This window comes from Vulpes vulpes, chromosome 10 (assembly GCF_048418805.1).
Source record: "Vulpes vulpes isolate BD-2025 chromosome 10, VulVul3, whole genome shotgun sequence".
NCBI classification, from domain to species: domain Eukaryota; kingdom Metazoa; phylum Chordata; class Mammalia; order Carnivora; family Canidae; genus Vulpes; species Vulpes vulpes.
This window is the reverse complement of record NC_132789.1, coordinates 27,009,540-27,037,236: the sequence shown is the minus strand read 5'-3', so window position 1 is coordinate 27,037,236 and position 27,697 is coordinate 27,009,540. Positions and strand designations below refer to the sequence as shown.

The window sequence follows — 27,697 nt, the reverse complement described above, 5'->3', positions numbered from 1 at the left end:
AAAGTTTATTTAGCTCTCTAAGAACCTGTCCAGGCACCTTACAAACTGCCTGGGGCATTTGGCATTCCCCCCAGGAATGAATGAGGGTTCCTGCTGCCCCACATCCTGGGCACCCTCTGATGTTGTCACTCTCTTGAATTGTAGCCACGCTACTGAGAGTCCAGTGGTACCTCACTGTTTCTGTTTGTAATCCCCCAAGGACATAATTCTTATGTAATAGTCATTTGTGTGTCTTCCTAATGCGGGGCCTATTTAGATCTGCTCAGAGAAGTCACTGCCCAGTACCCAGGATATCAGTAGCTGAGCAAAACTTTTACCTCACAAGAAAGGCAGAAAATGAGTATCTTCATGATTTCTGAGCCCAGGGCAGTAAAAGTGAGGCCCACACTATACCAGGGGACATGCAGGTGGGCAGAGAGCCACACAGATCTCCTGGGTCGCACATCCTGTACTACTGGTTTCTGGTCATTTCAATCCAGCAAATGAGGAGACCATCCTACTTCCCAAAAGAGATTTTCTGCACTGGGAGACCAATATCTCCAAAGGGAGATATTTTCATTCACAGAAACTTGTATGAGTCCAGATATTGAAACCTTAAACCTGGTTTTCATAAGATGTGCAGGGGGGACCTCGGGTTGCACAGAGGTTTAGTGCTTGCCTTTGGAACAGAGCGTGGTCCCGGGGTCCTGGATCAAGTCCCACATCTGACTCCCTGCATGGAGCCTGCTTCTCCCTCTGCCCTGGTCTCTGCCTCGGTGTGTGTGTATGTCTAATAAATAAATAAATAAATAAATAAATAAATAAATAAAATCTTTAAAAAAATAGGATATGCAAAGTTAGAAATTATATAATCTGAGCGGTCGTTGGTCCCAAGAAGGGACAGGGGAGTGATGAAGAGAACTGTGGTGGATCTTTTATTCAGAGTATTCTTTGCAATGAGAATCTGGAACACAAGAAAAAATACGCAGGAGAACATTAGTCTATGGATTCCTTCAAGATTCCCCATCAGTGAGGTCATAATGGTGAAGTAGGTAAAAATAAGCAGATCCCATGTGCAAATACATACAATAGAGGAATACATTCTTTTAAGGAAAATATAACTTATTTTCATATTAAAGAGACTGGGGGTGGGCATCTGTGGGGTGCAGGTTGCTGAGGATGAACTCCTGCTTTGGCTCAGGTCCTATTCTGAGGATAGTAAGTAGGAGGCCCACATAGAATTAGCACTGAGCTCAGAGTCTCCTAGAATCTCTCTCCCTCTCCATCTACCTCCCACCCCTAAGTGCTCTCTCTCTCTCTAAAATAAAGAAACCTAAAAAAAAAATGAATATGGACTAGAGGTGTTGGGTACAAAAAATTGAGCTAGGGTCTGAGAGTAGAGAGGAGAATGTGAGAGGTTGCATGCAATTCTATTTTCCAGTCACTCCTCTACCTAGAGATGGACTCTGGAGATAAGAAATACAGCAAGATCATTTCCAGTTTTCTCTGGAAACCTGAGATGAAGACAGCTCAGACCTGAAGAGCCAGAGGTAGAGACTGAAGCCTGAGGGACATGGCAGCAGAGGGGAGAAGAGGAGGGAGGGGGTGGGGATGTGGTCAGGGAGAGTCTGCAGGATCTAGTCCAAGTTCATGTGGAGATGGTTCAGAGACAGGAGACTGTGACTATGACCAGGGTTGTGGTCAATATACCTACTATGGATGTATCACTTGTTACACAAGGCCACACTTTAAGGAACAAGACAATAGGAAGCGGCTGAAGAGTAGAATCCCCAAGTCACCTGTCTCTACCAACTTACCTAGATAACCTTCCCGAAAACCTACAAATTTGGCCTGAGATATAAAGAGAAAAGAGATGGAATACTACAGTGAGAAGAGTTGCCACTTCTATCAGGGTAGGAAGACGCAGGGGTGGGGGGAGCAAAAGGCATTTGATGAGGAGGAGCCCCCAGGAGCCAGGCTGAGACTGGGGTGAACGCCCCCAGGTTAGGAGAGCCCCGCCCGGAGGAGCAGGAGCTGCATCAACCTTCCTGGGTGGTCAGGCGCTTGCAGGGAGTTGGGGCAGGATCCCAGGAGGGCGGGGATGCCCTCAGGCTCCCGGGGGCACTAACAGAGCCCCTGTCCCTGGGGAGAGCTCCACACCCCACTGCCGAGCTCCCTAGAGGGCTGCAGCGAGCCCCGCGGCCCGGGACCAGCTCGGAGGGGCTCGGGCAGAGGCTCCACGGAGGGGGCTGCAAGACTGGGAGCCCGATTCCAGCAGCGCAGGCCCGGGAGCCCAGGGCACTGGGGACACAGCCCAGGATCCGGCCTCCCCCCGGGACAGGCAGAGGCCAGAAGGGCCCAGGACAGCGAGGACACCTGCCACCAGGGGCCCTGAGCTGAGCAGGTCAGTGTCCCCACCCCCGGAGCATCCAGGCCCCTGAGCACTGGGAGCTGTGGTAATTACTGCGGGAGCTGACTCCAGGGCTGAGGAGCTGGCCACCGCCACTGCTGTTGTTCCTCCTGGGGCCTCACAGGGTAAACAGCCCCCTCTAAGCCTCATAGTGGCCTCACTGGATAAATAGCTTAAACATCTTTCACTGAGCCCTGCACCAGGCAGGGGGATGAGCAGCTTGCCCAAGGGCACACACCTGAGAATCAGCACAGCAGGCCCCTCCCGAAGAAGACCAGCTAGATCGACAGGGGAAAAGCAAGTTATTGACCAAGCAGCACTGGAAAGTTCCAGGGTAAATCGAGGGATTTACAGTATACAGAATCGGAGGATACTCCCCCTTGTTTTTTGTTTTCTGTTTGCTTCCCTCCCCTCTTTTTTTCTTTTCTTCTTTTCTTCCTCTTTCCTCTTCTTCTTCTTCTTCTTCTTCTTCTTCTTTTTAATTTTTTTAATTAATTTATTTATTTATGATAGTCACACAGAGAGAGAGAGAGAGAGGCAGAGACACAGGCAGAGGGAGAAGCAGGCTCCATGCACCGGGAGCCCGACGTGGGATTCGATCCCGGGTCTCCAGGATCGCGCCCTGGGCCAAAGGCAGGCGCCAAACCGCTGCGCCACCCAGGGATCCCTTTCTTCTTCTTCTTCTTCTTCTTCTTCTTCTTCTTCTTCTTCTTCTTCTTCTTCTTCTTCTTCCTTTTTTCTTTTTATTTTCTTCTTTCTCTTCTCTTTTTTTCTCCTTTTCCCAATACAACTTGTTTTTGGCCACTCTGCACTGAGCAAAATAACTAGAAGGAAAAACTCACCTCAAAAGAAAGAATCGGAAGCAGTCCTCTCTCCCACAGAGATACAAAATTTGGATTATAATTCAATGTCAGAAAGCCAATTTCGAAGCACAACTATAAAGCTACTGGTGGCTCTAGAAAAAAGCATAAAGGACTCAAGAGACTTCATGATGGCAGAATTTTGATCTAATCAGGCTGAAATGAAAAGTCAATTAAATGAGATGCAATCCAAACTAGAGGTCTTAATGATGAAGGATAACCAGGTAGAAGAACGAGTGAGTGACATAGAAGACAAGTTGATGGCAAAGAGGGAAGCTGAGGGAAAAAGAGAAAAACAATTAAAATATCATGAGGACAGGTTAAAGGAAAAAAATCACAGCATCAGAAGGAAACATCTACGTTTAATTGGGGTTCCTGAGGGCGCCAAATGGAACAGAGGGCCAGAATATGTATTTGAACAAATCATAGCTGAAAAGTTTCCTAATCTGAGAAGGGAAACAGGCATTTAGATCCAGGAAATAGATCCCCCTGTAAAATCAATAAAAACCGCTCAACACCTTGACATATTATAGTGAAGCTTGCAAATTCCAAAGATAAAGAGAAGATCCTTAAAGCAGCAAGAGACAAGAAATCTCTAACTTTTATGGGGAGAAATATTAGATTAACATCAGACCTCCCCACAGAGACCTGGCAGGCTAGAAAGGGCTGGCAGGATATATTCAGGGTCCTAAATGAGAAGAACATGCAGCCAAGAATTCTTTTTTTTTTTTCAGCCAAGAATTCTTTATCCAGCAAGGCTCTCATTCAGAAGAGGAGAGATAAAGACCTTTCAAGATAGGCAGAAACTGAAAGAGTATGAGACCACGAAGCCAGCTCTGCAAGAAATTTTAAGGGGGACTCTGTAAAAGAAAGAGGAAGTCCAATGGAACAATCAACAAAAATAGGGACTGAATAGGTATCATGACACTAAACTCATATCTTTCAATAGTAACTCTGAACGTGAATGGGCTTAATGACCCCTTAAAAGGTGCAGGGTGTCAGACTGGATAAAAAAGCAGGACCCATCTATTTGCTGTCTACAAGACACCCATTTTAGACCTAAAGACACCTACAGACTGAAAATAAAAGGTTGGAGAACCATGTACCATTCTAATGGTCCTCAATAAAAAGCAGGGGTAGCCATCCTTATATCAGATAAACTAAAGTTTATCCCAAAGACTGTAGTGAGAGATGGAGAGGGACACTATATCATACTTAAAGGATCTATCCAACAAGAGGACTTAACAATCATCAATATATATGCCCCGAATGTGGGAGCTGCCAAGTATATCAATCAATTAATAACCAAAGTTAAGACATACTTAGATAATAATACACTTATACTTGGTGATTGAATGTAGTGCTTTCTACAATTGACAGGTCTTCTAAGCACAACATCTCCAAAGAAACAAGAGCTTTAATAGGTTCTTTATAGATCTTGGATACTATCCCTTTACCTGATACGTCATTTGCAAATATCTTCTCCCATTCTGTAGGTTTTCTTTTAGTCTTGCTGACTGTATCCTTTGCTATGAAAAAGCTTCTTATCTTGATGAAGTTCCAATAGTTCATTTTTGCTTTAGTTTCTCTTGCCTTCATGAGAACTTATTCAACTCAACAGCAAAGAAACAAACAATCCAATCATGAAATGGGCAAAAGACATGAACAGAAATCTCACAGAGGAAGACTTAGATATGGCCAACAAGCACATGAGAAAATGCTCTGCATCACCTGCCATCAGGGAAATACAAATCACAACCACCATGAGATACCACCTCACACCAGTGAGAATGGGGAAATTAACAAGGCAGGAAACCAAAAATGTTGGGGAGGATGGGGAGAAAGGGGAGCCCTCCTGCACTGTTGGTGGGAATGAGAACTGATACAGCCACTCTGGGAAACTGTCTGGAGGTTCCTCAATGAGGTAAAAATAGATATGACCTATGACCCAGCAATTGCACTGCTGAGGATTTACCCGAAAGATACAGATGCAGTGAAATGGCAGGATACCTGTACCCCCATATTTATAGCAGCAATGTCCACAATAGCCAAACTGTGGAAGGAGCCTCGGTGTCCATAGAAAGATGAATGGATAAAGAAGATGTGGTCTGTGTATATGATGGAATATTCCTCAGCCATTAGAAACGACAAATACACCCCATTTGCTTCGACGTGGATGGAACTGGAGGGCATCATGCTGAGTGAAATAAGTCAATCACAGAAGGACAAACATTATATGGTGTCATTCAATTGGGGAATATAAAAAATGGTGAAAGGGAATCAAAGAGAAAGGTGAGAAAATTGTGGGAATTATTAGAGAGGGAGACAGAACCTGAGAGACTCCTAACTCTGGGAAATGAACAAGGGGTGGTGGAACGGGATGTGGGCGGGGTTTGGCATGACTGGGCGATGGGCACTGAGGGGGGTACTTGATTGGATGAACACTGAGTGTTATGCTATATATTGGCAAATTGAACTCTAATAAAAAGAAATTTTAAAAAAGGAGGTGTTTTCATTTACCTTTTTCATTTAAACAAGTCTGGAAAATCAATCATTCTCTTTCTAGTAAGATACAAAGCATTTACAGCCTGATTCTGAGCCTGTGTTGGTTAGAGGCAGGAACAGGGGAGTGCTGGATCAAGACATGGAGTGTAGACGTTATCACATGTCCCCAGGAAATAGAAGTTCTCTGTGTGATATTTGGTTGTATGCTGCTCTACAGCAAGGATGACCAATCTCTTCTCAGGCAGCAGCCCAAGGTGGTCGAGGACGTTTTTATCAACACACCTGGATCTGGAAAATCAGGCTTGAACCCCTAGCTGGTATCTTCATGCTGTTCTAGGTCACAATGTAGGATCTCTGCCTGAGCGCTGCTGTAGCATTGCCATGTTAGCGCCTGTGTTTCTACTGCTCTTGTGCAAGAGAAGTTGACCTTGGATCTGGGGTCATCAAGAGGCTCCCTAGGGCAGGGACACATGTATACATGGGAGAATTCTTACTCTTGATGTCCACAGCCCCTACAGCCCTGGACTATGGAAAAGCACCAATGGGGACTAAGGGAAGAGGGAGACAGAGTCAGTACCTGTGGGCTCAGGACACCCATTCATAGGGGTCCACATTAACCTGGTGGCCGCTGTAGCAGAGAATCATTCATGCACCCACATCACCTAACTTCACTAATGCATGCTGAGCATTTTCCCAGTAACAGTGCAACATCCCCCAAATCTCATAGCCTATAAAAGCGTTCATAGCCAAAGACCCCAAATTCCCACTTTGACTGAACCCTTCTCCTCAACTGCACAGCGGAAGCCTAAGTTGCTGAGGACAGGATTCCATCCAGTTCTGATAATAGAATTGTCCAGGGCCTGTGTCCTCACACAAAATGCCACACCCTAGTGCACAGGCCTAAGACACAGTGAACATTGGCCACTCCTGAGCACTGGAGCCTGGGAGGGAAGCAGAGACTCTGCTTTTATGACATTTGGAAACCCAGGTAACATGATTGTTACCTCAGTGAAGTGTTTTGTTTTGTTTTTGCTTTGTTATTTCTGTGGACATAGAGTCACTGAAGAGATAATTCAGAATAAACCCATTATGAACCAGGTGGCACTAGGAAGTACATGATATATATATATATATATATATATATATATATATATATATATATATAACTTTTTTTTTTACAAATTTTAAATTTTCATGGAAGAAGAATCTGAACAGATGAAGGATTTTGTCCCATGTCTCGATCTGCCTGTGTCACTGTAAGAAACATTATTGTTTCTGATTAGACAGTGAAGGTCAGTCTAGTCATCAGGCTGCAGCCCAGAGATGAGGGTGCCCTCCAATGACTGGGGCATCCTTGGATCAGGAGAAGTGTCTGGGGACCCCGGAGCCCTAGTGAGTATCTGAGTGTGAGTAGTAGTAGAGGAGATACCAAGGAGGGTTCCATGGCTTCTGCTGGAACCAGTGTATGTAGTAGCTGCCAACACTGGAGCCACTGCTCTGGGTCAGGTGAGTCTGACTGTTGTTCCAGGAGATGCAGAGAGGGAGGGTGCTGGTTCAGCACAGGCTGGGACAGGGACCTGCAAACACAGACACTGATGGGTAATGGAACAGCAACCAGAGAAAGCTTCCCAGTAGCTGAGCCAGAGGGGCTGATGGAGCCTCGGAACTGGGACCTGGTATGTGAGGACTGTCTGTACCTGTGCACTGAGAGAAGTACATCAGGAGACAGGATTCCAGGCCGTGGTGACTGTCCCCACATCAGGTGGGTTTCTGCAGAAGCCTCCTTTTATCCCCCATTATTTTCTACCAGAAGATGTCCATGCAAATGATGTCCATCGAGTTATTTCCCAGCCCCTCCCTGAGCCCTGGTGCTGGAGCTCAGCTCACACCACACTGTGGAGTTTGAGAGTTGGCTTCACGCCTGGGGAGAGCCCTGAAGGAAGCACCTGCTGAGACCACACACAAGTCCCTGCCAGGGGACTCCTCCAGGTTTGAGAGGACACAGCGGTTGAGCCCCCATCCGGGAGCACAGGGCCCAGCACACAAACTCAGGCTCCCTTGAGTGAAGGGTCCTCACTGAGCAGCTACGTAGGGCACAGGGGCCCACACCTCCCCCTGCTGGTCTCAGGCACCCACCCCATCTGGGACCAAAGCTCTGGAGCTTAGGGGCTTTCAGCAGCTCCCCAGGCCCCTGTCTATTCACACTACCATGTTGGATCTGTAGATACCATCGTTCTTATACACTGTACACGATTACTCTGGTCTCCTTATCTGAAGTGATGCTTCTCTATGGAAAGGACAAAGTTGAAAAAATACCCAATTAATGTGTCACCAGAGAAGTTACCACAAAAGGTGAAAGTTAAATTGTGTATCATGTGAAGCATCACTGATCAGAGGACGGTGGAGCTGTTTTGAGGGGCTTGTAGATGATCTTGAGGGATTGCTGGATTTGGACATTGGCCAGGAAGTAAGCTCCATTGCTTATTCCCAAGATATCTGACCAGCAGCCATTTGAAATGTCAAGTGATGCTGTTACTTTTTGTTTGGGATCAGATATAGCTGAGTCATTTGTGAAAAATAAACAGCTTTGCCTGGTGGAATATTTACTGGTGAATATTACACATAGCTCTTTAGGTTTGGAAGTGAGACATATCTCCTAAATTCATGGTTTCTGTGCATTTGTGTTTTCCAGTTCCTCTTGGGATACTTCTTGCTTCACACACTGTTTATATTGTACCCAATTATTTTCACTTGTAGTTTCTTACCCTTTGCTTTCCTTCAATTGGAAGATGAGTTTGATGTTTTTCTCATTGTTTCCACATGCCTGGGATGGTGGTGCAAAAATCTTGTTCTCGCTCGGCCCCAAACCAACTTGTTATATGTGCCTATAGTCACCAAATCTTTAGACTCATAGGGACCTGAAGTAAAAGATATGTGACCATGATCACGCAATTCCCTCAATGAATGTTTCAGGTGGGTCTTGGTGCATTTATTTAGATGGCCATATTTTTATTTATTCTCTTATAGAATGTATTGCATTGACTGATTTTCTTTTTTCTTTAAAAAAAGATTTATTTATTAATTTGAGAGGGAGAATTGGGATATTGAGAGAGAGAGAGATGAGCAGGGAGAAGAAGGCTTTCTGATGAGCAGGGAGGCTGACAAGTTTATTGATTTTAAATGTAACACAAATTAAAAGTTCTCAGCTATGATATGTTCAAATATGTACCTGGACCTCTGTCCCTTTCGGCGCCCTTGGGAATCCCAATTAAATGTTGATTTTTCATTTGGAGGCTGTCATTTATTTCCCTTAATGTATCCTCACGGTCTTTTAATTGTTTTTCTCTTTTTTCCTCAGCTTCCTTCCTTGCTATCAATTTGTCTTCTACGTCACTCACTCGTTTTTCTACCTTGTAAATCCTCGAGGTTAGGGCCTCTAATTTGGATTGCATCTCATTTAATTGATTTTTAATTTCTGCCTGATTAGATCTAAATTCTGAAGTAATGAAATCTCTTGAATCCATTATGCATTTTTCAAGAGCCACCAGTAGCATTATAATTGTGCTTCTGAATTGGCTTTCATTTTCTTTTTGTTTCCCTTTCTCTCTCTTTTTTTTTTTTTTTTTGGTGCAAAAAGGTGGTTTTATATATTTATTTTTTATAAAAAATTTATTTTTTTTTGGTGTTCAATTTGCCAACATACAGAATAACACCCAGTTCTCATCCTGTCAAGTGCCCCTCTCATTGCCCATCACCCATTCACCCCCACCCCCGGCCTCCTCCCCTTCCACCACCCCTAGTTCATTTCCCAGAGTTAGGAGTCTTTATGGTCTGTCTCCCTTTCTGATATTTCCCACACATTTCTTCTTCCTTCCCTTCTATTCCCTTTCACTATTATTTATATTCCCCAAATGAATGAGAACATACAATGTTTGTTCTTCTCCGATTGACTTACTTCACTCAGCATAATACCCTCCAGTTCCATCCACGTGAAAGCAAATGGTGGGTATTTGTCGTTTCTAATAGCTGAGGAATATTCCATTATATACATAAACCACATCATCTTTATCCATTCATCTTTCAATGGACACCGAGGCTCCTTCCAGAGTTTGGCTATTGTGGATATTGCTGCTACAAACATCGGGGTGCAGGTGTCCCGGCATTTCACTGCATCTGAATCTTTGGGGTAAATCCCCAACAGTGCAATTGCTGGGTCGTAGGGCAGGTGTATTTTTAACTTTTTGAGGGGCCTCCACACAGTTTTCCAGAGTGGCTGCACCAGTTCACATTCCCACCAACAGTGTAAGAGGGTTCCCTTTTCTCCACATCCTCTCCAACATTTGTGATTTCCTGCCTTGTTAATTTTCCCCATTCTCACTGGTGTGAGGTAGTATCTCATTGTGGTTTTGATTTGTATTTTCCTGATGGCAAGTGATGCAGAGCATTTTCTCAAGTGCATGTTGGCCATGTCCATGTCTTCGTCTGTGAGATTTCTGTTCATGTCTTTTGCCCATTTCATGATTGGATTGTTTGTTTCTTTGGTGTTGAGGTTAATAAGTTCTTTATAGATCTTGGAAACTAGCCCTTTATCTGATACATCATTTGCAAATATATTCTCCCATTCTGTAGGTTGGCTTTTAGTTTTGTTGACTGTATCCTTTGCTGTGCAAAAGCTTCTTACCTTGATGAAGTCCCAATAGTTCATTTTTGCTTTTGTTTCTTTTGCCTTCGTGGATGTATCTTGCAAGAAGTTACTGTGGCTGAGTTCAAAAAGGGTGTTGCCTGGGCTCTCCTCTAGGATTTTGATGAATCTCTTTTTTTAAAATTTTTATTTATTTATTTATTTATGATAGTCACAGAGAGAGAGAGAGAGGCAGAGACACAGGCAGAGGGAGAAGCAGGCTCCATGCACTGGGAGCCCAATGTGGGATTCGATCCCGGGTCTCCAGGATCGTGCCCTGGGCCAAAGGCAGGCGCCAAACTGCTGTGCCACCCAGGGATCCGATTTTGATGGAATCTTGTCTCACATTTACATCTTTCATCCGTTTGAGTTTATCTTTGTGTATGGTGAAAGAGAATGATCTAGTTTCATTCTTCTGCATGTGGATGTCCAATTTTCCCAGCACCATCTATTGAAGAGACTGTCTTTCTTCCAGTGGATAGTCTTTCCTCCTTTGTCGAATATTAGTTGACCATAAAGTTCAAGGTCTACTTCTGGCTTCTCTATTCTGTTCCATTGATCTATGTGTCTGTTTTTGTGCCATTATCACACTGTCTTGATGACCACAGCTTTGTAGTACAACCTGAAATCTGGCATTGTGATGTCCCCAGCTATGGTTTTCTTTTTTAAAATTCCCCTGGCTATTCGGGGACTTTTCTGATTCCACACAAATCTTAAAATAATTTGTTTTAACTCTCTGCAGAAAGTCCATGGTATTTTGATAGGGATTGCATTAAACGTGTAAATTGCCCTGGGTAACATTGACATTTTCATAATATTAATTCTGCCAATCCATGAGCATGGAATATTTTTCCATCTCTTTGTGTCTTCCTGTTTCTTTCAGAAGAGTTCTATAGTTTTTAGGGTATAGATCCTTTACCTCTTTGGTTAGGTTTATTCCTAGGTATCTTATGCTTTTGGGAGCAATTGTAAATGGGATTGACTCCTTAATTTCTCTTTCTTCAGTCTCATTGTTAGTGTATAGAAATGCCACTGATTTCTGGGCATTGATTTTTTATCCTGCCATACTGCCAAATTGCTGTATGAGTTCTAGCAATCTTGGGGTGGAGGCTTTGGGTTTTCTATGTAGAGTATCATGTCATTGGCGAAGAGGGAGAGTTTGATTTCTTCTTTGAAAATTTGAATGCCTTTGGTTTCTTTTTGTTGCCTGATTGCTGAGGCTAGGACTTCCAGTACTATCTTGAATAGCAGTGGTGATAGTGAACATCCCTGTCTTGTTCCTGATCCGAGGGGAAAAGCTTCCAGTGTTTCCCCATTGAGAATGATATTTGCTGTGGGCTTTTTGTAGATGGCTTTTAAGATGCTGAGAAATGTTCCCACTATCCCTAATGGTTTATCTATGTTATTAATTCTTTCAAAGAACCAGCTCCTGGTTCTGTTGATCTGTCCACAGTTCTTCTGGTCTCGATTTTGTTGAGTTCTGCTCGAATCTTAATTTACTCTCCTCTTCTGCTGGGTGTAGGATCCATTTTCTGTTTTTTTTTCTAGCTCCTTTATGTGGAAGGTTAGCTTTTGTATTTCAGTTCTTTCCAGTTTTTGAATGGATGCTTGTATTGCGATGTATATCCCCCTTAGGACTGCTTTTGCTGCATCTCAAAGATTTTGAATGGTTGTATCTTCATTCTCATTAGTTTCCATGAATCTTTTTAATTCTTCCTTAATTTCCTGGTTGACCCTTTCATCTTTTAGCAGGATGGTCCTTAACCTCCACGTGTTTGAGGTCCTTCCAAACTTCTTGTGATTTAGTTCTAATTTCAAGGCATTATGGTCTGAGAATATGCAGCGGATGATCCCAATCTTTTGGTATCGGGTCAGACCCGATTTGTGACCCACTATGTGGTCTATTCTGGAGAAAGTTCCATGTGCACTTGAGAAGAATGTGTATTCAGTTGAGTTTGGATGTAAAGTTCTGTAGACACCTGTGAAATCCATATGGTCCAGTGTATCATTTAAAGCTCTCGTTTCTTTGGAGATGTTGTGCTTAGAAGACCTATCCAGGGTAGAAAGAGCTAGATTGGGAGGGGCATAATGGCAGAAGAGTAGGGTCCCCAAATGACCTGTCCCCACCAAATTATCTAGATAACCTTCAAATCATCCTGAAAATCTATGAATTCGGCCTGAGATTTAAATTGAGAACAGCGGGAATGCTACAGTGAGAAGAGTTCATGCTTCTATCAAGGTAAGAAGATGGGGAAAAAGAAATAAAGAAACAAAAGGTCTCCAAGGGGGAGGGGCGCCGCGAGCAGCCGGGCTGAGGCTGGGCGAGTGCCCCCAGGACAGGAGAGCCCCGTCCCGGAGAAGCAGGAGCTGCACCAACCTTCCCGGGCGGAAAGGGGCCCGCAGGGAGTTAGAGCAGGACCCAGGAGGGCGGGGATGCCCTCGGGCTCCCTGGGACACTAACAGGCACCTGTACCCAGGAGAGTGCGCCGAGCTCCCTAAGGGCTGCAGCGCGCACGGCGGGGCCCGGAGCGGCTCGGAGGGGCTCGGGCGGCGGCTCCGCGGAGGGGGCTGCGGGGCGGGAGCGAATCCAACAGGACAGGCCCCCGGAGTACAGGGCGCCGGGATACAGCCCAGGATCAGGCTTCCCCCCGGGACAGGCAGAGCCCGGGAGGGCCCAGGACAGCAAGGACGCTCCTGCCCTGAGCTGAGCAGATCAGCGGCCCCACCCCAGAGCCTCCAGGCCCTACAGACCGAGAGCCCCGGAGTTACTGTGGGGACTGAATCCAGGTTTCCAGAGCTGCCGCCCCATTGTGGCTGTTCCTCCTGGGGCCTCATGGGGTAAACAACCCCCACTGAGGCCTGCACCAGGCAGGGGGCAGAGCAGCTCCCCCAAATGCTAACACCTGAAAATCAGCACAGCAAGCCCTTTCCCCAGAAGACCAGCTAGACGGACCAGTTCCAGGGGAAGTCAAGGGACTTAAAGTATACAGAATCAGAGGATACTCCCCCGTGTTTTTAGTTTTTTTTTTTCTTTCTTTTTGATTTCTGATTGCTTCCCCCACCCCTTTTGTTTTCACCTTTCTTTCTTTTTCTTTCTCTTTTTCTTCTCTTTTTTCCATTTTTTTCTTTCTCTTTTTTCTTTTTTTCTTTTCTTTCCTTCTCCCTCTCTCTTTTTCTCCTTTTCCCAGTACAACTTGTTTTTGGCCACTCTGCACTGAGCAAAATGACTAGAGGGAAAACCTCACCTCAAAAGAAAGAATCAGAAACAGTCCTCTCTCCCACAGAGTTACAAAATCTGGATTACAATTCAATGTCAGAAAGCCAATTCAGAAGCACTATTATTCAGCTACTGGTGGCTCTTGAAAAAAGCATAAAGGACTCAAGAGACTTCATGACTGCAGAATTTAGATCTAATCAGGCAGACATTAAAAATCATTTGAATGAGATGCAATCCAAACTAGAAGTCCTAAAGACGAGGGTTAATGAGGTGGAAGAACGAGTGAGTGACATAGAAGACAAGTTGATGGCAAAGAGGGAAACTGCTGAAAAAAGAGACAGACAATTAAGACACCATGAAGACAGATTAAGGGAAATAAACGACAGCCTGAGGAAGAAAAACCTGCATTCAATTGGGGTTCCCAAGGGCGCCGAAAGGGACAGAGGGCCAGAATATGTATTTGAACAAATCCTAGCTGAAAACTTTCCTAATCTGGGAAGGGAAACAGGCATTCAGATCCAGGAAATTGAGAGATCCCCCCCTAAAATCAATAAAAACCGTTCAACACCTCGACATTTAATAGTGAAGCTTGCAAATTCCAAAGATAAGGAGAAGATCCTTAAAGCAGCAAGAGAAAAAAAGTCCCTGACTTTTATGGGGAGGCGTATTAGGGCAACAGCAGACCTCTCCACAGAGACCTGGCAGGCCAGAAAGGGCTGGCTGGATATATTCAGGGTCCTAAATGAGAAGAACATGCAACCAAGAATACTTTATCCAGCAAGGCTCTCACTCAGAATGGAAGGAGAGATAAAGAGCATCCAAGACAGGCAGGAACTGAAAGAATATATGACCTCCAAACCAGCTCTGCAACAAATTTTAAGGGGCACTCTTAAAATTCCCCTTTAAGAAGAAGTGCAGTGGAACAATCCACAAAAACAAGGACTGAATAGATATCATGATGACACTAAGTTCATAACTGTCAATAGTAATTCTGAACGTAAACGGGCTTAATGACCCCATCAAAAGGCGCCGGGTTTCAGACTGGATAAAAAAGCAGGACCCATCTATTTGCTGTCTACAAGAGACTCATTTTAGACAGAAGGACACCTACAACCTGAAAATAAAAGGTTGGAGAACCATTTACCATTCAACTGGTCCTCAAAAGAAAGCAGGGGTAGCCATCCGTATATCAGATAAACTAAAATTTACCCCGACGACTATACTGAGAGATGAAGAGGGACACTATATCATACTCAGAGGATCTATCAAACAAAAGGACTTAACAATCCTCAATATATATGCACCGAATTTGGGAGCTGCCAAATATTTAAACCAATTAATAACCAAACTGAAGAAATATTTAGATAATAATACACTTATACTTGGTGACTTCAATCTAGCTCTTTCTATCCTTGATAGGTCTTCTAAGCACAACATCTCCAAAGAAACGAGAGCTTTAAATGATACACTGGACCAGATGGATATCAGAGATATCTACAGAACTTTACATCCAAACTCAACTGAATACACATTCTTCTCATGTGCACATGGAACTTTCTCCAGATTAGACCACATACTGGGTCACAAATCAGGTCTGAACCGATACCAAAAGACCGGGATAGTCCCCTGTATATTCTCAGACCATAATGTCTTGAAATTAGAACTAAACCACAACAAGAAGTTTGGAAGGACCAGAAACACGTGGAGGTTAAGACCATCCTGCTAAAGATGAAAGGGTCAACCAGGAACTTAAGGAAGAATTAAAAAGATTCATGGAAACTAATGAGAATGAAGATACAACCGTTCAAAATCTTTGGGATGCAGCAAAAGCAGTCCTGAGGGGGAAATACATTGTAATGTAAGCATCCATTCAAAAACTGGAAAGAACTCAAATACAAAAGCTCACCTTACACATAAAGGAGCTAGAGAAAAAACAGCAAATGGACCCCATGCGCAGCAGAAGAAGAGACTTAATTAAAATTCGAGCAGAACTCAATGAAATCGAGACCCAAAGAACTGTGGAACAGACCAACAGAACCAGGAGTTGGTTCTTTGAAAGCATTAATAAGATAGATAAACCATTAGCCAACCTTATTAAAAAGGATAGAGAGAAGACTCAAATTAATAAAATCATGAATGAGAAAGGAGAGATCATTACCAACACCAAGGAAATACAAACGATTTTAAAATCATATTATGAACAGCTATACGCCAATAAATTAGGCAATCTAGAAGAAATGGACGCATTCTTGGAAAGCCACAAACTACCAAAACTGGAGCAGGAAGAAATAGAAAACCTGAACAGGCCAATAACCACGGAGGAAATTGAAGCAATCATCAAAACCCTCCCAAGACACAAGAGTCCAGGGCCATATGGCTTCCCAGGGGAATTCTATCAAAGTTTTAAAGAAGAAATCATACCTATTCTACTAAAGCTGTTTGGAAAGATAGAAAGAGATGGAGTACTTCCAAATTCGTTGTATGAGGCCAGCATCACCTTATTTCCGAAACCAGACAAAGACCCCACCAAAAAGGAGAATTACAGACCAATATCCATGATGAACATGGATGCAAAAATTCTCAACAAGATACTAGCCAATAGGATCCAACAACACATTAAGAAAATTATTCACCATGACCAAACAGGATTTATCCCCGGGACACAAGGCTGGTTCAACACTCATAAAACAATCAATGTGATTCATCATATCAGCAAGAGAAAAACCAAGAAACACATGATCCTCTCATTAGATGCAGAGAAAGCTTTTGACAAAATACAGCATCCATTTCTGATCAAAACCCTTCAGAGTGTAGGGATAGAGGGAACTTTCCTCGACATCTTAAAAGCCATTTACAAAAAGCCCACAGCAAATATCATTCTCAATGGGGAAGCACTGGGAGCTTTTCCCCTAAGATCAGGAACAAGATAGGGATGTCCACTCTCACCACTGCTATTCAACCTATTATTGGAAGTTCTAGCCTCAGCAGTCAGACAACAAAAAGACATTAAAGGCATTCAAATTGGCAAAGAAGAAGTCAAACTCTCCCTCTTTGCCGATGACATGATACTCTACTTAGAAACCCCAAAAGCCTCCACCCCAAGGTTGCTTGAACTCATACAGCAATTTGGTAACGTGGCAGGATACAAAATCAATGCCCAGAAATCAATGGAATTCCTATACACTAACTAGGAGACTGAAGAAAGAGAAATTAAGGAGTCAATCCCATTTACAATTGCACCCAAAAGCATAAGATACCTAGGAATAAACCTAACTAAAGAGGTAAAGGATCTCTACCCTAAAAACTATAGAACGCTTATGAAAGAAACTGAGGAAGACACAAAGAGATGGAAAAATATTCCATGCTCATTGAATGGCAGAATTAATATTGTGAAAATGTCAATGTTACCCAGGGCAATTTACACGTTTAATGCAATCCCTATCAAAATACCATGGACTTTCTGCAGAGAGTTTGAACAAATTATTTTAAGATTTGTGTGGAATCAGAAAAGACCCGGAATAGCCAGGGGAATTTTAAAAAAGAAAACCATAGCTGGGTGCATCACAATGCCAGATTTCAGGTTGTACTACAAAGCTGTGGTCATCAAGACATTGTGGTACTGGCACAAAAACAGACACATAGATCAATGGAACAGAATAGAGAACCCAGAAGTAGACAGTGAACTTTATGGTCAACTAATATTCAATGAAGGAGCAAAGACTATCCATTGGAAGAAAGAGTCTATTCAATCAATGGTGTTGGGAAAATTGGACATCCACATGCATAAGAATGAAACTGGACCACTCTCTTTCACCATACACAAAGATAAACTCAAGGTGGTTGAGAGATCTAAATGTGAGACAAGATTCCATCAAAATCCTAGAGGAGAACACAGGCAACACCTTTTTTGAACTCAGCCACAGTACCTTCTTGCAGGATACGTCCACAAAGGCAAGAGAAATAAAGGCAAAAATGAACTGTGGGGACTTCATCAAGATAAGAAGCTTTTGCACAGCAAAGGATACAGTCAACAAAACTCAAAGACAACCTACAGAATGGGAGAAGATATTTGCAAATGACATATCAGATAAAGGGCTAGTTTCTAAAATCTATAAAGAACTTCTTAAACTCAACACCAAAGAAACAAACAATCCAATCATGAAATGGGCAAAAGACATGAAGAGAAATCTCATAGAGGAAGACATAGACATGGCCAACATGCTCATGAGAAAATGCTCTGCATCACTTGCCATCAGGGAAATACAAATCAAAACCAAAATGAGATACCACCTCACACCAGGAAGAAGGGGGAAAATTAACAAGGCAGGAAGCAACAATTTCAGAGACGATGCGGAGAAAAGGGAACCCTCTTACACTGTTGGTGGGAATGTGAAGTGGTGCAGCCACTCTGGAAAACTGTGTGGAGGTTCCTCAAAGAGTTCAAAATAGACCTGCCCTACGACCCAGCAATTGCACTGTTGGGGATTTACTCCCAAGGATTCAGATGCAGTGAAACGCTGGGACACCTGCACCCTGATGTTTCTAGCAGCAATGGCCACAATAGCTAAAATGTGGAAGGAGCCTCGGTGTCCAGCGGAAGATGAATGGATAAAGAAGATGTGGTTTATGTATACAATGGAATATTACTCAGCCTTTAGAAATGACAAATACGCACCATTTGCTTCAATGTGGATGGAACTGGAGGGTATTATGGTGAGTGAAGTAAGTCAATCGGAGAAGGACAAACAGTGTATGTTCTCATTCATTTGGGGAATGTAAGTAATCGTGAATGGGAATATAAAGGAAGGCAGAAGAAATGTTGGGAAATATCAGGAAGAGAGACAGAACATAAAGACTTCTATCTCTGAGAAATGAACTAGGGGTGGTGGAAGGGGAGGAGGGCGGGGGGTCGGGTGAATGGCTGATGGGTACTGAGGGGGACACTTGACGGGTGGAGCACTGAGTGTTATTCTGTATGTTGGTAAATTGAACACCAATAAAAATTATTTTAAAAAAAAGAAAGAGCTGGATTAAAGTAACCAATTATAAGTGCATTATTAAAAAAAATAAGTGCATTATTATCTGAGTACTTCTTCACTTTGGTTATTAATTGATTTATGTTTTTTATGTTTTTTAAAGGTTTTATTTATTTATTCATGAGAGACACAGAGAGAGAGAGAGGTAGAGACACAGGTAGAGGGAGAAGCATGCTCCATGCGCACGGAGCTGGATGTGGGACTCGATTCTGAGTCTCCAGGTCAGGCCCTGGGCTGAAGGTGGCAGTTAACCGCTGAGCCACCTGGGCTCCCCTTATTAATTGATTTAAATATTTGGGAGCTCCCACATTCAGGGCATATATATTGAGGATTGTTAAGTCCTCTTGTTGGATAGATCCTTTACGTATGAGATAGTGTCCCTCTTCATCTCTCACTACAGTCTTCTGGGTAAATTTTAGTTTATCTGATATATGGGTGGCTACCCTGCTTTCTTTTGAGGACCAGTTGAATGGCAAATGGTTCTCCATCATTTTATTTTCAGGTTGTAGATGTCCTTCTGTTTATTTATTTATTTTTTGTTTTTTTTTTTTGTCCTTCTGTTTAAAATGAGTCTCTTGTAGACAGCAAATAGATGTGTCCTGCTTTTTTATCCTGTCTGAAACCCTGTGCCTTTTGATGGGGTCATTAAGCCCGTTCACGTTCAGAGTTACTATTGACAGACATGAGTTTAGTGTCATCATAATATCTATTCAGTCCTTGTTTTTTTGGATTGTTCCACTGGACTTCTTCTTAAGGGGAATTCTAAGAGTCCCCCTTAAAATTTGTTGCAGAGCTGGTTTGGAGGTCACATATTCTTTCAGTTCCTGCCTGTCTTGGAAGCTCTTTATCTCTCCTTCCATTCTGAATGAGAGCCTTGCTGGATAAAGTATTCTTGGTTGCATGTTCTTCTCATTTAGGACCCTGAATATATCCTGCCAGCCCTTTCTGGCCTGCCAGGTCTCTGTGGAGACGTCTGCTGTTGCCCTAATACGCCTCCCCATTAAGGTCAGGGATTTCTTGTCTCTTGCTGCTTTAAGGATCTTCTCTTTATCTTTGGAATTTGCAAGCTTAACTATTAGCTGTGGAGGTGTTGAACGGTTTTTATTGAATAGGGGGGCATGTCTCTATTTCCTGGATCTGAATGCCTGTTTCTCTTCCCAGATTACTAAAGTTTTCAGATATGATTTGTTCAAATACATATTCTGGCCCTCTGGCCCTTTTGGTGTCCTTAGGAACCCCAGTTAAACGTAGGTTTTTCTTCCTCAGGCTGTCGTTTATTTCCCTTAATCTATCCTCATGATCTTTTAACTGTTTGTCTCTTTTTTCCTCAGTTTCCCTCTTTGCCATCAACTTGTCTTCTATGTCACTCACTCGTTCTTCCACCTCATTAACCCTCGTCGTTAGGACTTCTAGTTTGGATTGCATCTCATTCAATTGATTTTTAATTTCTGCCTGATTGGATCTAAATTCTGCAGTCATGAAGTCTCTTGAGTCCTTTATGGTTTTTTCTAGTGCCACCAGTAGCTGTAAAATAGTGCTTCTGAATTGGCTTTCTGACATTGAATTGTAATACTGATTTTATAACTCTGTGGGAGAGAGGGCTGTTTCTGATTCTTTCTTTTGTGGTGAGGTTTTTCTTCTAGTCATTTTGCTCAGTGCTGAGTGGTCAAAAACAAGTTGTATTGGGAAAAGGAGAAAAGGAGAGGAGAGAAAGAAGTAAAGAAAAGAGAAATGAAAAAAGAAAAACGGAAGAAAAAAAGAAAAAAGAGAAGAAAAAGAGAAAGAAAAAGAAAGAAGGGAAAAACAGGGTGGGGGAAGCAAACAGAAATCAAAAAGCAAAAGCAAAAACAAACAAACAAAACACGGGGGAGTATCTTCTGATTCTGTATACTTTAAGTCCCTTGACTTCCCCTGGAACTTGTCCGTCTAGCTGGTCTTCTGGGGGAGGGGCCTGTTGTGCTGATTTTCAGGTGTTAGTACTTGGGGGATGTGCTCTGACCCTTGCCTTGTCAGGGCTCAGTGGGGGTTGTTTACCCCATGAAGCCCCAGGAGGAACAACCCCAGTTGGGGGGCCAGCTCTGGAGCCCTGGCTTCAGCCCCTACAGGAACTATGGAACTCTTGGTCTGCAGAGGCCTGGATGCTCTGGGGGCGGGGCCGCTGATCTGCTCAGCTCGGGGCAGGAGCTTTCCTGCTACCCTGGGCCCTCCAGGCCTCTGCCTGTCCGGGGGGAGGCCGGATATTGGGCTGTGTCTCGGTGCCCTGTGCTCCGAGCCAGCGCTGTTGTCGCGCTCCTGGCCGGGCAGCCCCCTCTCCTCGGAGCCACCGCTGGAGCCCCTCCAAGCTGCTCCGGGTCCAGCTGTGAGTTCTGCAACCCTTAGGGAGCTCGGCCGCGGGGTATGGCACACTCTCCTGTGCGTGCAGGTGTCTGTTAGTGTCCCAGGGAGCCTGAGGACATCCCCGTCCTCCTGGGGTCCTGCTCTACCTCCTTGCTGGCCCCTTTCCGCCCAGGAAGTTTGGTGAAGCTCCTGCTTCTCCGGGAGGGAGCTTTCCTGTCCTGGGGCACTCGCTCTGGCCTTAGCCCGGCCCTTCGCTGGGCCCCTCCCCCTTGGGTGCCTTTTGTTTCTTTATTTCTTTTTCCCCAGTCTTCCTACCTTGATAGAAGCGCAAATTCTTCTCACTGTAGCATTCCAGCTCTTCTCTCTTTAAATCTCAGGCCGAATTCGTAGATTTTCATGATGATTTGAAGGTTATCTAGGTAATTTGGTGGGGACAGGTGATTTGGGGACCCTACTCTTCTGCCATCTTGCCCTTCCCTCTGAATTGGCTTTCTGACACTGAATTGTAAGCCAAATTTTGTAACTCTGTGGGAGAGAGGACTGTTTCTGATTCTTTTGAGGTGAATTTTTTCTTCTAGTCATTTTGCTCAGTGCAGAGTGGCTAAAAATAAGTTGTCCTGGAAAAGGAGAAAAATAGAGGAAATAAGGTGTGAGTGTGGAGGAACAGACAGAAAACAAAGAACAAGGAGGGGTATTCTCTGATTCTATATACTTTAAGTCCCTAGAATTCCCCTGGACCTTTCCAGTGCTGTTTGGTCAATAATTTGCTCTTCCCTTGTCCCCCTAGCTGGTGTTCTGGGGGAGGGGCCTGCTGTGCTGATTCTCAGGTGTGTGCACCTGGGGGAGCTGCCCTGCCCCCTGCCAGGTGCAGGGCTCAGTGGGAGCTGTTTATCCTGTCAGGCCTTTGCTCAGTCCCAGGTACAAGGTGACACCAGGAGGAACAACAGCAGTGGCGGCGGCCAGCTCCCCAGTCCTGGAGTCAGCTCCCACAGTAACTACCACAGCTCCCATCCACAGGGGCTTGGATGCTCCCCGGGGGGGGGGGCCGCTAACCTGCTCAGCTCGGGGCCCCCGGCGGCAGGTGTTCTCACTGTCCTGGCCCCTCCCGCCCCCGCCTGTCCCAGGGGGAGGCCAGATCCTGGGCTGTATCCCTGCGCCCTGGGCTCCCGGGCCTGTGCTGCTGGAATCACGCTCCTGGCCGTGCAGCCGCCTTCACGGAGCCTCCGCCCGAGCCCCTCCAGGCTGCTCCCAGGCCGGGGCAGGCGCTGCAGCCCTTTAGGGAGCTCAGCCGCGGGATATGGGCTCTCCCCTGGGGCAGGGGGTCTGTCAGTGCCCCCGGGAGCCTGAGGGCATCCCTGCCTCCTGGGGTCCTGCTCTGACTCCCTGCGAGCGCCTGTCCGGCCGGGAAGGTTGGTGCAGCTCCTGCTTCTCCGGGCGGGTCTCTCCTGACCTGGGGGCTCTCGTCCCGACCTCAGCCCAGCTCCTCTGGGCCCCTCCCCCTTGGATGCCTTTTGTTTCTTTATTTCTTTTTTCCATCTTCCTACCTTGATAGATGTGTGAACTCTTCTCACCGCAGTATTCCAGCTGTTGTCTCTTTAAATCTCAGGCCCAATTCGTAGGTTTTCAGGATAGTTTGAAGGTTATCTAGGTAAGCTGGTGGGGACAGGTGACTTGGGGACCTTATTCTTCTGCCATCTTGCCCCACCCTCTCAGCAAAAGCAGTCCTAAGAGAGTAATACATCTCAATACAACCATCCCTCAAAAATTTGGAAAAAACCCAAATGCACAAGATAAACTCGCATGTAAAGGAACTGGAGAAGAACAGCAAATTAAATCAACACCAAGCAGAAGAGGGAAGCAGAATTCAATGAAATAGAGACCAGAAGAACTGTGGAATAGATTAACAAACCCAGGAGTTGGTTCTTTGAAAGAATTAATAAGATAGATAAACCATTAGCGAGCCTTATTTAAAAGTAGAGAGAAATTACTCCAATTAATAAAATCATGAATGAAAAAGGAGAGATCACAGCAAATACTAAGAAATACAAACTATTTTTAAACATATTATGAGCAGCTATACACCAATAAATTAGGCAATCTAGAAGAAATGGATGCATTTCTGAAAAACTACAAATTACCAAAACTGGAACAGTAAGAAATAGAAAACTTGAACAGGCCAACATCCAGGGAGGAAATTCAAGCTGTCCTGAAAAGCCTCCCAAGACAAAAAAGTCCAAGGCCAGATGTCTTCCCAAGTGAATTCTATCAAACGTTTAAAGAATAAATATTGCCTTTTTTTTTTTTTTTTTTTTTTTACCAAAGCTGTTCCAAAGGATAGAAAGGGACGGGATACTTTCAAACTCGTTTTATGAGGCCAGCTTTACCTTAATTCCAAAACCAAACAAAGATCCCCCCAAAAAGGAGAATTGTGGACCAATATCCCTGATGAACAGAGATGCAAAAATTCTTAATAAGATACCAGTCAATAGGATCCAACAGTACATTAAGAAGATTATTCACCATGACCACGTGGGATTTAACCCCAGGATGCAAGGCTGATTCAACACTCCTAAAGCAATCAATGTGATTGATCATATCAGCAAGAGAAAAAACAAGAACCATATGATCCTCTCAAGAGATGCAGAGAAAGCATTTAACAAAATACAGCATTCATTCTTGATCCAAACTCTTCAGTGTAGGGATGGAGGGGACATTCCTAAGCATCTTAAATTCCATCTATGAAAATCCCGCAACAAATATCGTTCTCAATCGGGAAACATATCAATGAAGGCAAGGGAAACAAAAGCAAAAATGAATTGGGAGTTAATGAGGATAAAAGGCTCCTGCACAGCAAAATAAACAGTCAACAAAACTAAAAGACAACCTACAGAATGGGAGAAGATATTTGCAAAGGACATATCAGAGAAAGGGCTAGTATCCAAGATCTATAAAGAACTTATTTAACTCAACAGCAAAGAAGCAAACAATCCAATCTTGAAATGGGCAAGAGACATGAACAGAAATTTCACCAAAGAAGACATACACATAGCCAACAAGCATATGAGAAAATGCTCCACATCACTTGCTATCAGAGAAATAAATTAAAACCACAATTAGATACCACCTCACACCTGGGAGAATAGACACCTGTACCCCAATGTTTATAGCAGCAATGTCCACAATATCCAAACTGTGGAAGGAGCCTCGGTGTCCATCGAAAGATGAATGGATAGAGAAGATATGGTCTATGTATACAATGGAATATTACTCAGCCATTAGAAATGATGAATATGCACCATTTACTTCAATGTGGATGGAACTGGAGGGTATTATGCTGAGTGAAGTAATTCAATTGGAGAAGGACAAACATTATATGGTTTCACTCATACAGAATATAAAAAACAGTGAAAGGAATTATAGGGGAAAAGAGATAAAATGAGAGTGAAAAATTATAGAGGGTGACAAAACATGAGAGAATCCTAACTCTGGGAAACGATGAAGGGATAGTGGAAGGGGAGTTGGTTCAGAGCATGGAGTTACTGGGTGATGGGAATGGAGGTGAACACTTGATGGGATAATCACTGGCTGTTATATGTTTGCAAATCAAACTCCAATAAAAATATACAAAAACTAAACCAAAACAGAACAAAATGAAAACAAAAGAAACTAACAAACTAACAAACCTTCAGAGATGATAGTTTGATTATATATGTATATATATGTACACACACACACACACACACACACACTTTTTTGGATGGGTCGGTGACTCAGTTGATTGAGTGCTTGATTCTTTTATTTTTTCCATTTGAAAGCAGTCATTTTTTTAACTGGCCAGATTATTTAAAAAATCATGGTAGATACCTTAGTTCATCCTTCTAATAAGCATATTGTTCTGGTCTTCCCTGTTGCAAGCATCTCCACCTTGTACAAAATGAGTGGTCTTTTTCTTCATTCTCCCACGTGGAGAAGATAATTTGAAGGACCATAAAAATGTGTTTGCTTCTTTGAAACATTTTCCAAAGGTATAGATCATGTAAATCAGATCCTCCATGCGCAGATGATGCCATATTTACCACGAGATCAGGTAATCAACATGTAGTCTGTCAGAGCATTTAGTTTCTTGTTGATCTTGCCATAACCACACTTGTAGATCCACTCATTCACTGACTTCAGGTTTGGGTACACCCTACTGTATATGGTTCCACAATCCTTAGCATGTTAACTGAAGCCCTGTCGAGCTTAACAAAGGTGCCATTGAAGATCTGGTGAAGGTGAAGAAACTGCAGCACATTTAGAACCTTTGGGCTCACACCATTGATACCACTGATCCTGATGACAAATGCCAATTTGGCTTCTGCAGGCACGTAGAAGTCGCCAGCTTTTCTCGCCATCCTCGCCATTCAAATCTCAGTTCTGTACATCTGCCTTTAGTCCTTGCGGTAATGCTTAGGCTTTTCATAGGTAAGCTTCCTCCTTGCCTTTCGAAGCATCTTTTGGGCAAACTTTTTTCTCAGATGCTTGATCTTCAACTCTGTGAAATTCCTTTGCTTTTTCTTAAGGATTTCTGGCATAGCAGGAATCTTCTTTTTCTTCCGTTCTGCTACCTCATGGTTCCAGCCGGAAAAGAGCTTGAGTGTCTGATTCTTGATTTTATCTCAGGTCATGACCTTAGTGTCATGGGATTGAGTCCCACCATGTCAGATTCAGCACTCAGCGGGGAGTCTGCTAGAGATTCCCTCACTCCCTCTCCCCCTGCCGCTCCCCCACTCATTCTGTACCTTTCTTCTTCTCTCCAAAGTGTGTGTGTGTATATATATATACATACATATTTAAAACATTGAAAACAGTGGAAAATTTAAATCCTTATGGAAATAAAGACAATAGGGATACATACATTTGACACATAAGATAAAGAAAAAGAACAACTGAAGAATATTGTGAACTATGAAAAATGTGAACTATGAAAAAAGAAATATTGATTCAAGTGTTCTAAATAAATTATCAACAGTGAGATTACGTTATCAGACTAATATATTCAGACCCTGCAACCATAGTGAATTATTATAGATATAGAGTGGGTTTTCATAATGATAATTGCTCTAAGACCAGTAATACAAATAAATTAACAGAGTAAAATTACATGATCTCACCAGATCTTGAAAGAACTTTTGACTAATGTGAAAGCAAAGTCTTAATAAAAGCCACATAAATAGAAACAGAGATATTTATGCAATGATGACATGCTCTCTCACAGACATAGAACTAAGTCTGACACCCAGGAAAATAGGTAATGGGGTGGTGAGGGGAAGACATTTCTACAATTTCAGGAATGTGCAAATGTGACATAAACACCATTAAACTCAACATCTTCCTTCAAGTATTAGAACAAGAAAAAATTCCTGGTTAGATCTCAGCATTGATGGGAATCGAATGGGAGTTATGTCAGAAGATCCAAATATATGATTCAGCCATAGATACTCTGAGGCTGGTGCATCAGTGACAGAAGAAATCACCCAGTGAGCAAAAGGAACAGGCATTCCTATTGATGACTAATAAGAGGATTACACGGATCTGGAAACTTCTAGAAATAGGTAAATGACCAAGGATGAAGATTCTGGATTCCTCAGAGGTCAGATGGGAGGTGAGCACCCTGGACTTGCCACCCACAGTCCATGTACTTCAGTGCAAAGAGATCCTGTCACCACATGATGGGGGAGATGACCTTTCTGTGTCCTTTGAGATATTTTGTCTAGGAAGATGTTACAGTGAGTGTCTTTGGGGACACAACGAGGGAAGGAGTAGCACTGAGACCCAGGTTGTGGCCCTGCATGGACCTGGACCCATGTTGGCATCAGGAACTGCAGACGCAGGAGCCACACACTGAGCCTGAGCAGCTGCTGTGTCCTCCCCCACCTAGCAGATGAAAAGGGGTTCTGGTCTCAGTTATCAAGGACCTGGGATTCTGTGTGAGCTCTCAAATGCTGTCACAGGAAGGCCAGTGAAGCACGACCTCATGCTCCAGGCTCAGCCCAGCGATAGTCAGAGAGCCAGAGCTGCCAGACATGGAGCCAGAGAATGGATCAGCGTCCAGAGAAGGTCCAGCCATCATAATAGATGAGGATTTGACAGCCCATTCGTGGAGCTGTGGGTATCAGGACACATATTGGACACTCCTGATGTGTCCTGACTCAGAGCTGGATTCAGGGTCCCTGTTTCTGCCCTGACCTGTCATGGACTCTGTCCTCAGGGCAGCTGAACCTGGCACCCAGGAATATATGCTCAACTTAAGAAAATCATACAATATCTTGGTCCCAAGGACAGGCTTCAAGGAGAAATTTAAGAGAATGTGGAAAGAATTATAGACAAATTTTTTGAGGGGGTCTCAGATGTCCGTTTATTATCACACCAAAAAGGAAGCACTGACTTGGCCAAACTATGAGGACTGCACCAGCAGCCCCATCACACTGGGGAGGGCAGGTTTGTGTCTCACTTCCCCCCAAGCCCGGAGCACTGTGCGAGCACGAAGCATGATATCAATGGACTGGCAATAATAATCAGCCTCGTCCTCAGCCTGGAGCCCAGTGATGGTCAGGGTGGCTGAGTTGCCAGATCTGGAGGTGGAAAATCGGCCAAGGACCCCTGAGGGTCGATTCCTATCACTATATATGA

The 27,697-nt window shown here is 43.8% G+C and overlaps 1 pseudogene; it reads right to left on the bottom strand.

Moving 5' to 3' along the window:
• Window positions 1–24,890: 24,890 nt before the first annotated feature.
• On the bottom strand, window positions 24,891–26,858 carry LOC112912273 (large ribosomal subunit protein uL30-like; annotated as a pseudogene).
• Window positions 26,859–27,697: the final 839 nt, after the last annotated feature.